This window comes from Lactuca sativa, chromosome 5 (assembly GCF_002870075.4).
Source record: "Lactuca sativa cultivar Salinas chromosome 5, Lsat_Salinas_v11, whole genome shotgun sequence".
Lineage (NCBI taxonomy): Eukaryota > Viridiplantae > Streptophyta > Magnoliopsida > Asterales > Asteraceae > Lactuca > Lactuca sativa.
Window position 1 is genome coordinate 121,839,114 of NC_056627.2, and position 15,237 is coordinate 121,854,350.

A 15,237-nucleotide genomic window follows, 5' to 3' on the forward strand; every position below is an offset into this window, starting at 1 on the left:
CTTAGGATTGGATACCATAATGGCATAATCCTCAGTTGTGAGGTCATACTCTTCCAAGTTGAGATCTTCATCCTCCATCACTGCTTTACTTTTAGATAGGAGGGCCAACGAACCAAGACTAGAAACAACGTTCTTCTCTTGAACCACAATCTTCTCTTGTGACTTTAGAATACCCACCAGTTTCGCCAAAGAGTATGATTTAAACTGTTCATGGGCTTTGACTGTGGAAATTACTGCTCTCCATTCAGATCTCAGTCCGTTCAAGAAAGTAACCTTTTGTTCGATGAGCTTCCTTTCAATGTCGTGTTTGATCATCTTGCTGAGAAGATGATTGAAGCGATCAAACGTCTGGGTCACCGTTTCTTCGGCCCCTTGCCTGAATTCTCCAAACTCAGATAGAAGCAAGGTTTGGATAGAATGTTCAAGATCTTCGTCTGTGGAATATAGTTCGCGAAGTCTATCCCACACTTCCTTCGCCGTAGTGCATGAACTGACCAGTCTGAATGTGTCGGACTGAAGGGCGAATCTGATCAACCTTAGTGCCTTAATATTGCACTGGAATTTGTCTTTTTCATCTTGCGCAATATTCGTCACGTCCTTAAGCAGATCATTGTAATCTTTTTGCGTCTTAATGATTCTGGATGTCGCAGAATGAGAAAACGGTCCATTGATGATGGCTTCCCATATGAGAAAACCATTGTCCTCCGATCCAATCACGTAATCTTCAAAATGATGCGCCCATACTTCATAGTCATGGGTGTATAAGATTGGAATCTTTGTCGTCGAACCGATGCTATTGGAGATATTAATAGGGTTTGATTGCGTCGCGTCCATAATGATCGTAAAACCTGTTCAAAGATCAGACTTGTAATAAAGCAGATTAGGGCAAAACAATAAATACTAAGATACGTCAATTAAGATGACAGCTCAATAAATATCGATGATTGCGGAAAACCCTAATGGAAATCTTTTTCACAGAAAAGATGTGTATTGATTACACAGCCTCCTGCTCTGATACCAACTGATGGGATTAAAACAACTTTTAATCTATGAAGATCGATTAGATCTTGAACAAGTATATGAATATGAAACAGCAAAAACGCAATAATAAGAACAAAACAGCTTGAATCAAACGTGTCGAATGATTAAAAAAAATCCTTAGAAGAGCTCGATTAAGAACATCAACTGTAAAGGATTAGAAGATTACAAGAACGATTACAGGAAAATATAATACTCTTGATGAATCGCTATATCGATAACCTCTGCAATCTTAACCTAATATACATGCAAGCATTAACTTAAATACTATACATAAAAGGCTCACGGTTGGACAGGCCCAAACCGGAGAATACAAGGCTAAATAAACGAGCCCAAAAGACGCAACATCAAATAAAACTTCAGCCCTACACTTCTTCATACGAAGTCAGATTTGGGCGTTCTTTTTATCGATGTTCTTAGTTTATCATATTCTACGACTTTCGTTTAGATCGCTAAGGCTAAATCTCGCTCTATCGTAAATTCACTATTTACGCTTCCCGGTACCGCGCCGGTTTTGTCGTGAAACTTCAACAGGTCATAACTTCTTCGTTATAACTCGGATTTCGGCGTTCTTTATATGCACGGAAACCTTGTGACATATTCTACAACTTGGATAAGATTATTTATTCTAAATAATCTTTTGTCGAAAAGTCGTTTTCGACCCCTATTGCCTCTAAATTGAGTAGCCCGGATCTACAGGCGTTACAGATAATAACTTGGAAAATGCATCAGTATGGCATTGTCGTCTTGGACATATAAGCAAGAAACGCATAGGCCAAATCCAAAGGGATGAAGTTTTGGAGTCATTTGACCTAAAGTAAGAAGATAATTGCGAATCATGCTTACTTGGAAAAATAACAAAGTCACCCTTCACAGTTTCTTGTGAGAGGGGTGAAGGTTTGTTGGATCTCGTACACACGGATGTGTGTGGACCCTTCAAACATGCCACAACGGATGCTAATCGTCATTATTTGACTTTCACTGATGATTATAATAGATATGGATATGTCTACTTAATCAAGCATAAGTCACAAACTTTTGAAAGGTTTAAAGAGTTTAAACAGGAAGTCGAAAATCAATTGGGCAGGAACATTAAGATGCTTCAATCCGATCGAGGTGGTGAGTATCTTAGTTCAAATTTCCTCAACTATCTTAGGGAATGTGGGATTGTCTCACAATTGACACCTCCCAGGACACCTCAATTGAATGGTGTGGCTGAGAGGCGTAATCGAACCTTGTTGGATATGGTTCGTTCCATGATGACTTGAGCTTCGCTACCAATCTCATTTTGGGGGTATGCCTTAGAGACTGCCACCCATATCCTTAATCTAGCCCCTACAAAGAAAGTTGCCAAAACTCCTCATGAGATGTGGACTGGTAAAGCACTCAAACTAGACCACATCCATATTTGGGGTTGCGAGGCTTTCGTGAGACGCGAGACTCATGATAAGCTCGAACCTCGAAGCGGGAGGTATATTTTCGTCGGTTACCTACATAAATCCTTTGGTTACCTCTTCTACAGACCTAGTGAAAATGTGGTCTTTGTAGCTAGGAGGACTATCTTTCGAGAGAGAGAGAGAGAGTTCATAAGCCAAGGAAACAATGGGAGGAAAGTTAACCTTGAAGAAATTCAAGAGTCAAGTGGTGAAGGAACTTCAAACCCTAGTACTCAACATAAGGAGCAAACTCCTGTTGAGCCAATTGATAAGTCTGTACCTCTAAGGCGTTCCATAAGAGTTAGGAATGCACCTGAGGATTACTATGGATTCCATATTACTGCGGAAGGTGATACACTTATCAGTGATGAGACACTGATAGGTCTGGATGAACCTAACAGTTATGCGGAAGCCATGGCATGCCCTAAGTCAGCCAAGTGGAAAGAGGCAATGGATAGCGAGATACAGTCCATGTATGACAATCAAGTTTGGAACTTGGTTGAGAATGTACCAGGTCGTAAGATTGTAGGGTGCAAATGGATCTTCAAGAAGAAGACCGACATGGATGGTAATGTACACACTTATAAGGCACGACTGGTTGCAAAGGGTTTCTCTTAAACTCCTGGCATTGATTATGATGAGACCTTTTCACCAGTGGCCAAGATTAAGTCTATTAGGGTTCTGTTACCCATCGCTGCATTTCATAATTATGAAATATGGCAAATGGATGTCAAAACTGCTTTCCTTAATGGAAAGTTGGCTGAAGATGTATACATGAGTCAGCCAGAGGGTTTTGTCAGTATAGAATACCCTAATAGAGTGTGTAAGCTTGAGAAATCCATTTATGGGTTAAAGCAAGCACCTCGTAGATGGAATCTTTTCTTTGATGAGAAAGTCAAAGAGTTTGGCTTTTCTAGGAGTGAAGATGAATCTTGTATACATGTCAAGGCTAGTGGGAGTATAGTTAGCTTTTTGGTACTGTATGTCGATGACATACTACTCATAGGAAATGACATCCCAACTTTGCAGGAAGTTAAGTCCTGGCTTGGGAAGTGTTTCTCTATGAAGGACCTAGGAGAAGCTACCTATACTCTAGGGATAAGGATCTTGAGAAACCGGAGTAAAAGACTAATTGGAATTAGTCAAAGTACCTACTTGGATAAGGTGCTGAAGAGATTCAGCATGCAGGACTCCAAGAAAGGAGAGTTACCTATTCAGTGTAGCGCCAGATTGAGTAAGACTCAAAGCCCGAATACTGAGGCTGAGATAGCAGAAATGTGTCGAGTACCTTATGCTTCGGTAGTAGAATCGATAATGTATACTATAACATGTACTCGACGTGATGTAGCCTTTGCTTTAAGCATGGTTAGCAGGTATCAGGGTAACCCTAGCAAGGCACACTGCGGTAAAGAATATCCTCAAGTACCTACGGAGGACTAAGGACTGGGTCCTTACCCTTGGTGAGAGTGTCGACTTGAGATTTGTAGGGTATAGTGATGCTGGCTTCCAGAGTGATAGGGATAATTTCCGCTCTCAGTCGGGCTGGGTCTTTACGCTAAATGGAGGAGCTATCACTTGGAAAAGTTCCAAGCAGGAGACAGTAGCTGATTCTACTTGTGAATCAGAGTATATAGCAGCAAGTGAGGCAGCAAAGGAGGCTATATAGCTAAAGAACTTCATTGGAGACCTTGGAGTTGTACCAGCTATAAAAGAGCCTATCGAAATTTTCTGTGATAGTGAAAGTGTTGTTGCCTTAGCCAAGGAACCAAAGGATCACGGGAGATCCAGACACATCGACAGAAAATATCACTTTCTTAGACATCGCATAGAAGAAGGAATCCTCATGGCAAAGAGCGTATCATCATATGAGAACCCAACAGATCCCCTCACGAAGGGACCGAGTCGGGTTAAGCATCTTCAGCATGCTCGGAGCATAGGGTTAAAGGATAATATAAGTTTTAGTAGTTAGATAATTTGGAAATTTTAAAGTGTAATTGACATTTGATGATAAATAAAAGTTCTTTTTATTTCTGAGTAAAGTGTTGATATCTTTTGTCAGTCGTCAACTATAATTTCTTTTGCATGTTTTGACTTCCGGAGTCGTATGTTGTGTTTTACATATTATTTAAATTTTCCACAGTCAGTCATATGTTGGAAGTGGATATGAATTAATACTGTCATGAAGTTGGTTGTAGGTGTCAAGTTTTGGGACAACACTTCATGAGTACTCATAAGTTCTGAGTATTGGAATCAACCCACGCTCACTGGTATCACTTCATGGAATTTATCTCGAGTGATCGTGAGACGATAATATCATATATGTCTTCAAACCTAGAGATATGATTTGTTGCCTATGAGTTGGTTATGCGTTGATTGTACGAAAACGCATTGGTAAATTGATGTTATAAAACATGCTTTTGTGTATAATTCAATATGTAGTAGAGCAAACATATGAGTCGAAGTTTATCTATTCTTTCTTGGATTAGAAGCTGATATTTGGGCCCCTCGATGATTTTGTTTTGACCTATGTACCGGGCCCGGTCAGAACTAAGTTGATGTGTTTAATTAAGTTCTTTGTCAAACAAATCGGAAATCGGGAAACAAATTGCTGGACAATAAGTAAGACATTGTTCCATGTATTTGTCCAATTGATATCTAGAACAGAGGATTATATGATCACTTATCTTAAATGGCGTATCATCATCTTCTCAGTTCCGAGAGAACTTAAAAGAGCTACGATTGTCGATCGGTTCCAGAAGTCATACATGCAGTTATAGTTATTAGACTTATCCAAGTGGGAGACCGTGGGATAAGGTGTCTAAGTCCATAACTATTTCTGGTATGTACTTGACTCGACCCCCCATGGTCCATTTGGGTTGCATGGCACCATGCATTTGGATAAACTAAATGAAAGAAATAACACTTATGGTTATTAATATATTATAAATTCTAAAATATTAATATTATTATTTAATTAGTTTTATCAAGAATTAATTTAGAATAATTAAGTGATCAAAAGATAACTAATTAAATATATGGGTTGATTATGTAAATCATACATAACTTATATAGTGGGCTAAGATGCTCCATGGATTATCAAGTTGGGTTTCACCCATAAGATGCTCCATGGAGTTAACCCATGGATCATGGAAATGAAGAGTCATGTTACATTAGGGTTTACATGGTGTAACCCTAATGCAACACACTATATAAAGCTCACGTTCTCCCAAAACCGGCACACACATGCATACTTGAGGACTAGAGCCGATTTTTGAGTGTTAAGATTCTCTCCATGTTTACTCCATAGCATTTGGTGTTGTGTGCAGCATTTGAGGCATCACATTTGGGGTGCTAGGCTGACAAGGTTACAAGGAATCAAAAGCAACAACAAGGTATGTTATTCTATCTTGCATTTAAGTGAAAAATGTTCCCCATGTATGCTAGATAGGATCAAGAACCTTGGAAATCAACTTTGCATGAATTTTAGACAAACATAGATCCAAGGTTTATTAGGGTTGCATGTACACTTAGGAAGTGTTAGAATGCTCAAAACCCATCAGAAGTTCCGTGAGACAAGTCATCAGATATGGAGGGTCCAGAGACTTGTGCGTGCTGTTGTTGAGCTTCTAGTAACAAGAATTTTGGAAAGTTGAGCAGTTTCTACGGGGTCACAAAAGGTTATCATAGTTAACTTCAACGATGTTAAGAGGACCTGAAGAAGCTGGGTGTGACATCCCCAAATTTTTCGACCAGAAAAGACCAATTTTGTTTATGTTTGATTTTAAAAATTAGAGTATCTTTTAAAGCAATACGTTGTAGAATTTGTTCCCAAAAACATGATAAATATATTATCAAATCATTTCGAGAAAATGTATTTTTATTCATTTTAAAACTTTGGGATTTCATCGTCAATACAAAAACATAAGCATGAACAGAACTTACATTCATTTACACTAGTGATTTTACATCTCCTTTAATCTCTCAGTGTAACGTAGCTTTGTATCGATACTCATGATAAAAGTAACCTGAGTGGGTCAGGTTGGGAAACCTAGTGAGTACATAGGATTTTCAACCCACTATAATAAAGTTTTTGTGTTTTATCATCAAACAATTAACCCAATTACGTATCCCCATTGTCATGATTATTTCTTAAGGATTTACCCTAAGAATCATCTATCACTAATTCCTCATGATTCATCCTAAGGAATAGGCATGAAGTACATTGTCGCTAGGATTTATACAACAAGCACTAAATCCATAGCTGTCAGGGTTTATACAACAAGCACTAAGTCCATAGCTGCCAGGGTTTATACAACAGGCACTAAGTCCATAGTTGTCAAGGTTTATACAACATGTGCTAGGTCCATAACTCTCATTTATCGACAATATTATTCACGGGAATTCACCTACAATACATGTCAATGGGCTTTTAGAGTACATCTGATGAACATATAGTTCATAACACCTACAAGTTGCGAGCCTGCTACTATTCCACGGACCGTCTAGAATAGTCCATGGTTATCATCCGTACTCTGCTGAATGACGGGGGCCAACGTTTGGGTAATGGCTTCGCTCATATTCCACCCTCACCCTCAACTCATGATCTATATCACCGATCATCTCATTTATCCAACTCATCTTTCATCACATACCAACTATTTCATCTACCCATGTTTTACCCAACATTTTTGTATATATAAAATACAGATACAGTTTATATCATTTAAAACCTGTATAGATCATTCATTCAACATCCATCTCAAATAAACAAACAATATATATTCATATAGCACATATTTCATATAAAATACTTCATATCTATGTGTAGGATGAAAGTGACTTTACACTCACTTGATAAGACGGTGATTGGACATCACTTCGTCCCTTAAAACAATCTTTTTCGATGAAACCGGGATGTTTTCTCAAAAACGGGGCTTCACGCGGACAGAGTTTCGGCTCCAAAACTCTTTTTCTCGGGATATTCGGGCTCTCCGAGACTTGCTTATAATGCTAGGATGATATAATAGGTTTGGGGGTATTTATTGTAACAAAAAGGAAAGTAGAAGGTGAGAGGAGTGAAATTTGTAACATAAATACAGCTGGCTTCGATCACTATTTATAGTGGCTGAACACATGAGTTACTCTGGGCGTAACTTTAGAGTACGCTGGGAGTACTCCTTCTTCAACCAGTACGATGGGCGTACATCGAGTACGCTGGGCGTACGAAGGGATCACATCGGACGTGTCAAGGCTATGACAGGTGTCTCTCATGCGATAGCGAGGGTGAAGGACTCCGGAACACTTAAACGATTACGTTGGGCGTACTCCCAATTTTCAAACTTCAAAAATTTGTAACTTTTTCACACGAGCTCTGTTTTTTACGTTCTATATATCCACGCATAGGTGAGACCGTTCTCTAAAAATTTTGTTTAGACTCCATCGGCTAATTTTGACTTTATTTTTAAAGTTATATTTTTAACAGGCGGTGACAGGAAAAGTCCGTTAAAAATTCATAACTTCTTCATCCGAGGTCGGTTTTCATTTGTCTTTTTACTGTTGAACTACTATTAACAAGATCTTCGATTTTCGTTTAGTTTGTTTTGGCTAAAAATCACTCAATCTAAAATTCGAGTTTTGGGTTGTATACTGCTAAGCTGAAACTTAGAAAATTCATAACTTCCTCATACGAAGTCAGATTTGGGCGTTCTTTTTATGCACGCTCTCGGTTTAACGTATACTACGATTACTATGGCTAAAAAGGACTTTATTGTAAATTCACTTTTTACTTCACACAACGTCATGCCGGTTCTGTCGCGAAACTTTGACAGGTCATAACTTATTCGTTATAACTCGGATTTCTGTATTCTTTATATATCCGAAATCCTTGTTTCAGCCACTACAACTTTCTTCATAAATTTCGGGTTTATCCAATATTTATTTTCGACGCTTATTTTTATCCCTTAATTTATTAAATCATAATAATTAAGTATAAAGCACATAAATTCACATAATTTATTCTTATTAATTCAAAACACGTTACAATAGTTGACCTGGACTATTAGATCGTCTTTAATGCTTAGCCTAGAAACATGGGCGTTATACTGGGGTATCACTTTCTAGGATTGCTTTCGTTTCTCTTGAAGGAGCAGTGTTGCGGACATAATAGTCATCGAATTTGACATCGAAACTTTCAACACATAGTCGCGTGTGTCTGATAAGAACTATGTATTCCACCTTTTTTGTTGAGTAGCCCAAAAATATGCCTTCATCTGAATTTGGTGCAAATTTGTTAAGGTGGTCCTTATTGTTGATCACAAAACATCTACACTTGAATATCTGAAAGAATCAGAAATTCGGTTTTTGATTGTTGAGGCCCTCATAAGGTGTTCTATTGAGACGCTTGCAGGCAATGCTCCAGTTTTGAACAAAGCATGTTGTTGCCACTGCTTCGGCCCGGATGTATAGAGGAAGGTTTGCAAAGTTGAGCATGGATATGGCTGCTTCTACCAGAGTACGATTCCTTAGCACTACTACTCCATTTTTCTACGGTGTGTAGGGAGCAGAGAATTTGTGATTGATGCCTTCAGAAACCAAGAAACTATCCAGGAGATGATTAGTGAACTCGGTCCCATTGTCACTTTTGATTATGCTAACTGGTAGCGTGATTTGGAGTTCAATTTCTTTGATCAAGTTTATCAGGACTTGCGGAGTTTCGGATTTGAGCCTTAGGAAGAAGACCCATGTGAATCGAGTTAAGTCATCAACTATAACTAGTATGTACTTCTTGTGATGGAGACTGGCTACGGTAGATGGATCGCAGAGATCAATGTGCAGCAGCTCTAGAGGTTCAAAAATTAATGAATCAATGACAAGTGGGTGACTTCCCTTTGTTTGTTTTCCACACTCACAAGTAGGGTATATTGTTTCATTGTTGTACTTCAGAATTGGGAGGCCTCAGACAAGTTCTTCCGTGACAAGATTGTTGATGTACCGAAAGTTTAGATGAGCTAGCTTGTGATGCCACAACTAGCTAACTTTGGATACGTATTTGGACAAAAATCATAGCTGTGGTTTCCCAATGATCAATGAGACATCCAAAGGATAGATGGCCCCTTCGGATTTGGATTTGATAAGGCGTTTCTATCGCTTGTCATGATGTGGCATTATTCATTATCAAACTCAACCCGATGACTTGCTTTGCATAGTTGGCCTCCACTGATGAGATTGTGCTTGAGGCCTTCTATGTAAGGAACTTTTTGTATTGAGAAGTTCCCTGTTGTTAATACACCATAACCTCGGATGATACTGTTGGCGTTGTTACTAAAGGTGATATGTCCTCCATTACAGATAGGCCTAAAATCCCTAAGGTATTCTAACCTTCCGGTCATCTGCAAGGAGCAGACATTATCGATCAACCACTCCTCTTCTTGTTCCTCCTTACACAAAGCCTGAAAATTACATGGATAGTTTGGGCACCCGAACAAGGTTGCGGGGATAGGTTTCGTATCATCTTTAAGACATAAACCTGGGTGTTTTGAGGTCTTTTGAGAATTACGAGGTTTTTGAAAGTTATGAGGTTTCAGAGGATTACAAGGTGGGACTTGATTTGGTTTTTTATGATGATAAAATCCAAAGGTAAGATTTTTCTCATTTGGCTAGACACTGTACCTGGTCAGCGGTCCAACGGGTGTGGTGTGAGGCTTGTGACTAGTCAAAGAATGAGATTTGATAGAATTGCCCTTAGGATTTGAACAAATTTGGGCAGTGGACTTCCTCCTAGGTTTTGATCTTTTGTCAAATTGACATGAATTTAAGAGTGTAGGTGTTGGCAAAATTCCTTTCTATTTTGGGCCTATGGTTATTATGGATAGCGCTATCAGGAGGTAGACAACTCCTCACTCGCACGATTTGCTTGAGTGCATTTACCATTTTATTCTCTATGTTTGCGATACACATAGTAGTCAATAGAGCACGATTCATTCATCAGGCTTGGGTTGTGAACTCATGAATGGAATCTTTATGCACATACAAAACTTCTATTCTCATGTTAGCAACGACACTTGTATACTTATTTTAGCAATGAGACTTGTATACTTATTATCGCAACGAACTTTTATTACTAAAAACTTATATACTTGTTTTAGCAATGAAATTGTTTGCTCCTTGTACCAACGAATATTATTTCGATTCTTGAAACCAATATTATTTTTAATCTGTTAGTACTCACCAACTATTTTTATAGTTGATGCTCGTTTTACATGCTTTTTCAGGAATCATATAGTAAGAGGCACGTAGAGACACAACACTTGTAGGAGCATTTGCATGTGTTGACTTTTAAATACATTGTAATTTCTTTTAAAAAGTTGTTCAAACTCATTGTAAATTTGTAATGATTTTTAATACTATGGTTATGTTGTCTTTAAACTTTTGCAATGAGACCCTTTGTACTGACACGCCCTATGGTTTTGCTTTACAGGGTGTGACAGAAATGGTAGCAGAGTTGAAGGTTATAGAGAATAACGGTTTTCCTTTGGAGAACCACAACTATAGCCAAAAAAATTCAAAACATTTTTAAAATTTAGAACATAGTACTGGTATAACTAATTCGAGTACGCATTATTGGACTTTAATTAAGTATAGTCTGGCCAACTATGCTTAGTTAAAGAAAATTAATGCGAGGCTGGAAACAGGTATAGTAGAATTATGTTCAAAACATTTTTCAACTTAAACTTTTGAAAAACAAAATTTTTCGGTGTGCGTACAGGCATTGCATAATATAGGTATTCATCTAGATACACTTAGAAACTAAGTGCACTTTTATAACAATGCCTTTATTTAGCACTACTCTTATCCCTTATGAAGTGCTAGGTTAACCACTTAGGTTATATCACTAGCCACTCTAGGAGCAATACACTTAGTACTGAGAATGGGTATGCTTCGGTAGTTATTGACTTTAGATGTAAGGTTAGTAGCTAGATATACACTAGTAATAATCTTAAGTCGAAACCTATATCAATTATTCATCAATACCTCTTCATCGTCTTCTTACTAGAGTTACAACGAGAAAAAAACGTTTCGATACCGACATGAATGATAATTGAAGCTTCGCGTAAGGAGGTAGATGAGTCGCCACTAAGTAATCACTTGGATACCATTGGCGGACATTCTGGATTCGACTCACGACGAGACATAGTGGTTTAACCCATACGTCAGACCTTATTACTATGCTACGATTTAGCTCTACGTTGTTTCCACCTTGAGCTTAAAACTTACCATAGGGTGCCCTTTGACCTCTATAAAAGGTCTTAAACTGCATTGACACCATAAAACATTTTTCAAACAATTCTTCTTGTCCTTTATCTGTGAGTACTCACCAACTATTTTTATAGTTGATGCTCGTTTTACATGCTTTTTCAGGAATCATCTAGTAAGAGGCACGTAGAGACACAACACTTGTAGGAGAATTTGCATGTGTTGACTTTTAAATACATTGTAATTTCTTTTAAAAAGTTGTTCAAACTCATTGTAAATTTGTAATGATTTTTAATACTATGGTTATGTTGTCTTTAAACTTTTGCTATGAGACCCTTTGTACTGACACGCCCTATGTTTCTGCTTTAGCGGGGTGTGACAGAAATGGTAGCAGAGCTGAGGGTTATAGAGAATAACGGTTTTCCTCTGGAGAACCACAACTATAGCCAAAAAAAATTCAAAACATTTTTAAAATATAGAACATAGAACTGGTATAACTAATTCGAGTACGCATTATTGGACTTTAATTAAGTATAGTCGGGCCAACTATGCTTAATTAATGAAAATTAATGCGAGCCTGGAAACAAGTATAGTAGAATTATGTTCAAAACATTTTTCAACTTAAACTTTTGAAAAACAAAATTTTTCGGTGTGCGTACAGGCATTTCATATTATAGGTATTCATCTAGAAACACTTAGAAACTAAGTGCACTTTTATAACAATGCCTTTATTTAGAAATACTCTTATCCCTTATCAAGTGCTAGGTTAACCACTTAGGTTATATCACTAACCACTCTAGGAGCAATACACTTAGTACTGAGAATGGGTATGCTTCGGTAGCTATTGACTTTAGATGTAAGGTTAGTAGCTAGATATACACTAGTAAAAATCTTAAGTCGAAACCTATATCAATTATTCCTCAGTACCTCTTCATCGTCTTCTTACTAGAGTTACAACGAGAAAAAAACGTTTCGATACCGACATGAATGATAATTGAAGCTTCGCGTAAGGAGGTAGATGAGTCACCACTAAGTAATCACTTGGATACCATTGGCGGACATTCCGGATTCGACTCACGAGGAGACATAGTGGTTTAACCCATACGTCAGACCTTATTACTATGCTACGATTTAGCTCTATGTTGTTTCCACCTTGAGCTTAAAACTTAACATAGGGTGCCCCTTTGACCTCTATAAAAGGTCTTAAACTGCATTGACACCATAAAACATTTTTCAAACAATTCTTCTTGTCCTTTATCTGTGAGTACTCACCAACTATTTTTATAGTTGATGCTCATTTTACATGCTTTTTCAGGAATCATCTAGTAAGAGGCACGTAGAGACACAACACTTGTAGGAGCATTTGCATGTGTTGACTTTTAAATACATTGTAATTTCTTTTAAAAAGTTGTTCAAACTCATTGTAAATTTCTAATGATTTTTAATACCATGGTTGGTGTTGTCTTTAAACTTTTGCTATGAGACCCTTTGTACAGCCACATCCCGTGTTTCCGCTTTAGCAGGGTGTGATAATTGAAGCTGTAATGGAACATCACCTTATCACGATTCACTGATATTCTTAGCTTTTTTGTGGTATGCGTTGAATATTAATTTATTTCTTTTACTCTTAGCTAATTGTTTGTTCTGTATTAAAGTTTGATATTTCAAGGAAAACATCATTTTCATAGTTCTACACTCAGGCAAAGAAAAAATTTCCTACACTCACATTTCAGTCTTCAAAGTAGGTAAATTTTTTGCCTCATTTTTATGTTAGATGAATTTGATTGATTGTATTTGTTTTTATTATTTTATAGGAGATTATAAACGTGGAGCAAGTTAACATGGGTAGCAACGTCAAAAAAGTCAAAGTAAGAGACCATGTCAAGGTGGATTATATGGTCGGGTGTTGCCATTCATGTGATCAATGTGGTGATGATCGAGAACAGGACTACCCAAAAATGGAACATTCACTACTTTCTTGATGATGTTGGCGGTGGAATACCAGTGTCTTACATCCCATATGTCTTGTAGTAGACTAGTACTTTTTAATTAGTGTTATGGAGTTCTTGCTAATTACATACTGACTACCACTCTGGTTATTGTTGGTGTTTGTGTTTGTTACAGCTACTCAATACAAGACTATGCTTCAGTATTCACATTTTGTTATATCTAGTGTTGCTCCCTAAATCAAATTGTTTTCTTCATGGCACATGTTGCTGCTACTCATTTTCCTAGAGGGCGTCGATAAAGTTATAACTAATTATCTTTTAAAAAATCGGTATCAAACACATAGATACATCAATCCAAAAATTCACATATGTTTGTATAATACTTATTTTTTTTAGGATCCTCTGGTGATGCCATATACAAAGAATTGTAGCATACCTGTGTTGGCCCCCTTGTCAATGTCCCTCGTGAAAGAGAACGTGTTTATTACTTCCCTTAAGGCCACATAGAACATTTTTTATTCAATCTCCTTTCAAGACTTCATTTTGTACCTTTCATGTGAATCTTTTCTTTTTAATTCAAGACCACATGTAATGACACAAATTTTTGGTTATTCTTACAGCTTGAGGCTTCCATGCATCACAGATTAAACCAGCAGCTCCCATCATCTAACTTACCAGCCAAAATACTATGTAAAGTGATGAATGTTCACATTCGGGTAAGTTAGTGACGGTATTTTAGTCTTTTTTAGATACTAATACTCATAAACCATTTAGGTATTTCAGTAATATAGTTATGGATTCATTTTTTCAGGCTGAACCAAAAACAGATGAAGTTTATGCACAAAGAACACTCTTGCCTGACACAAATGCTTGTATATGGCCTGTAACTCGGTTCAGGTTGAACACAAAGCACAACTACAACAACCTATAATTTCATGAAAAGGTTAAATAAATTAAAAAATAAATTGAGTTTTCAGTTTTTTTAATTAAGTATATAATAGTATAATACTAACTTGATATATATGTTAGTGAGAAATGAGAATGTAGTATTGTAATATTATAATACCGTTGTCGAGTTCGATTACTTCCATATTTAGGCTTGATCAAGTAAGAATATTCAATATTCAATATTTTCTTTTTCTTTTTTCTTAATTTTAATTTATTTTTCAGGTTTTATATGAAAGGCTTTCATCAGCAAAATTCAATTCAACATCTGCTAAAGCAAAGTGGAGAAGCTCCAACGAAGACACTTCCACTCTATATCTCTACTCAAGGTCATTTTTTATAATTCTTTATTTTCACTTAAATTAAAATCTTAATTAAACAAAATATTTATAGATTTGTGAGTGTTTTATAAAACTTGCTTGATGGGTCAGCTGATAATGCAAAATTTGAAGACGGTTGTCCTGCAATTTTAGGGGATCAATCTTATGTGTTATTCACTTTGGATAAATTAATTTATAAACTTGTCAAACAAGTAATCTTGTGTGTTATTCACTTTCGATAAACCAATCTTACGCACATGTGCTACTTCATGATGAAAACATCTACATATTTCAATG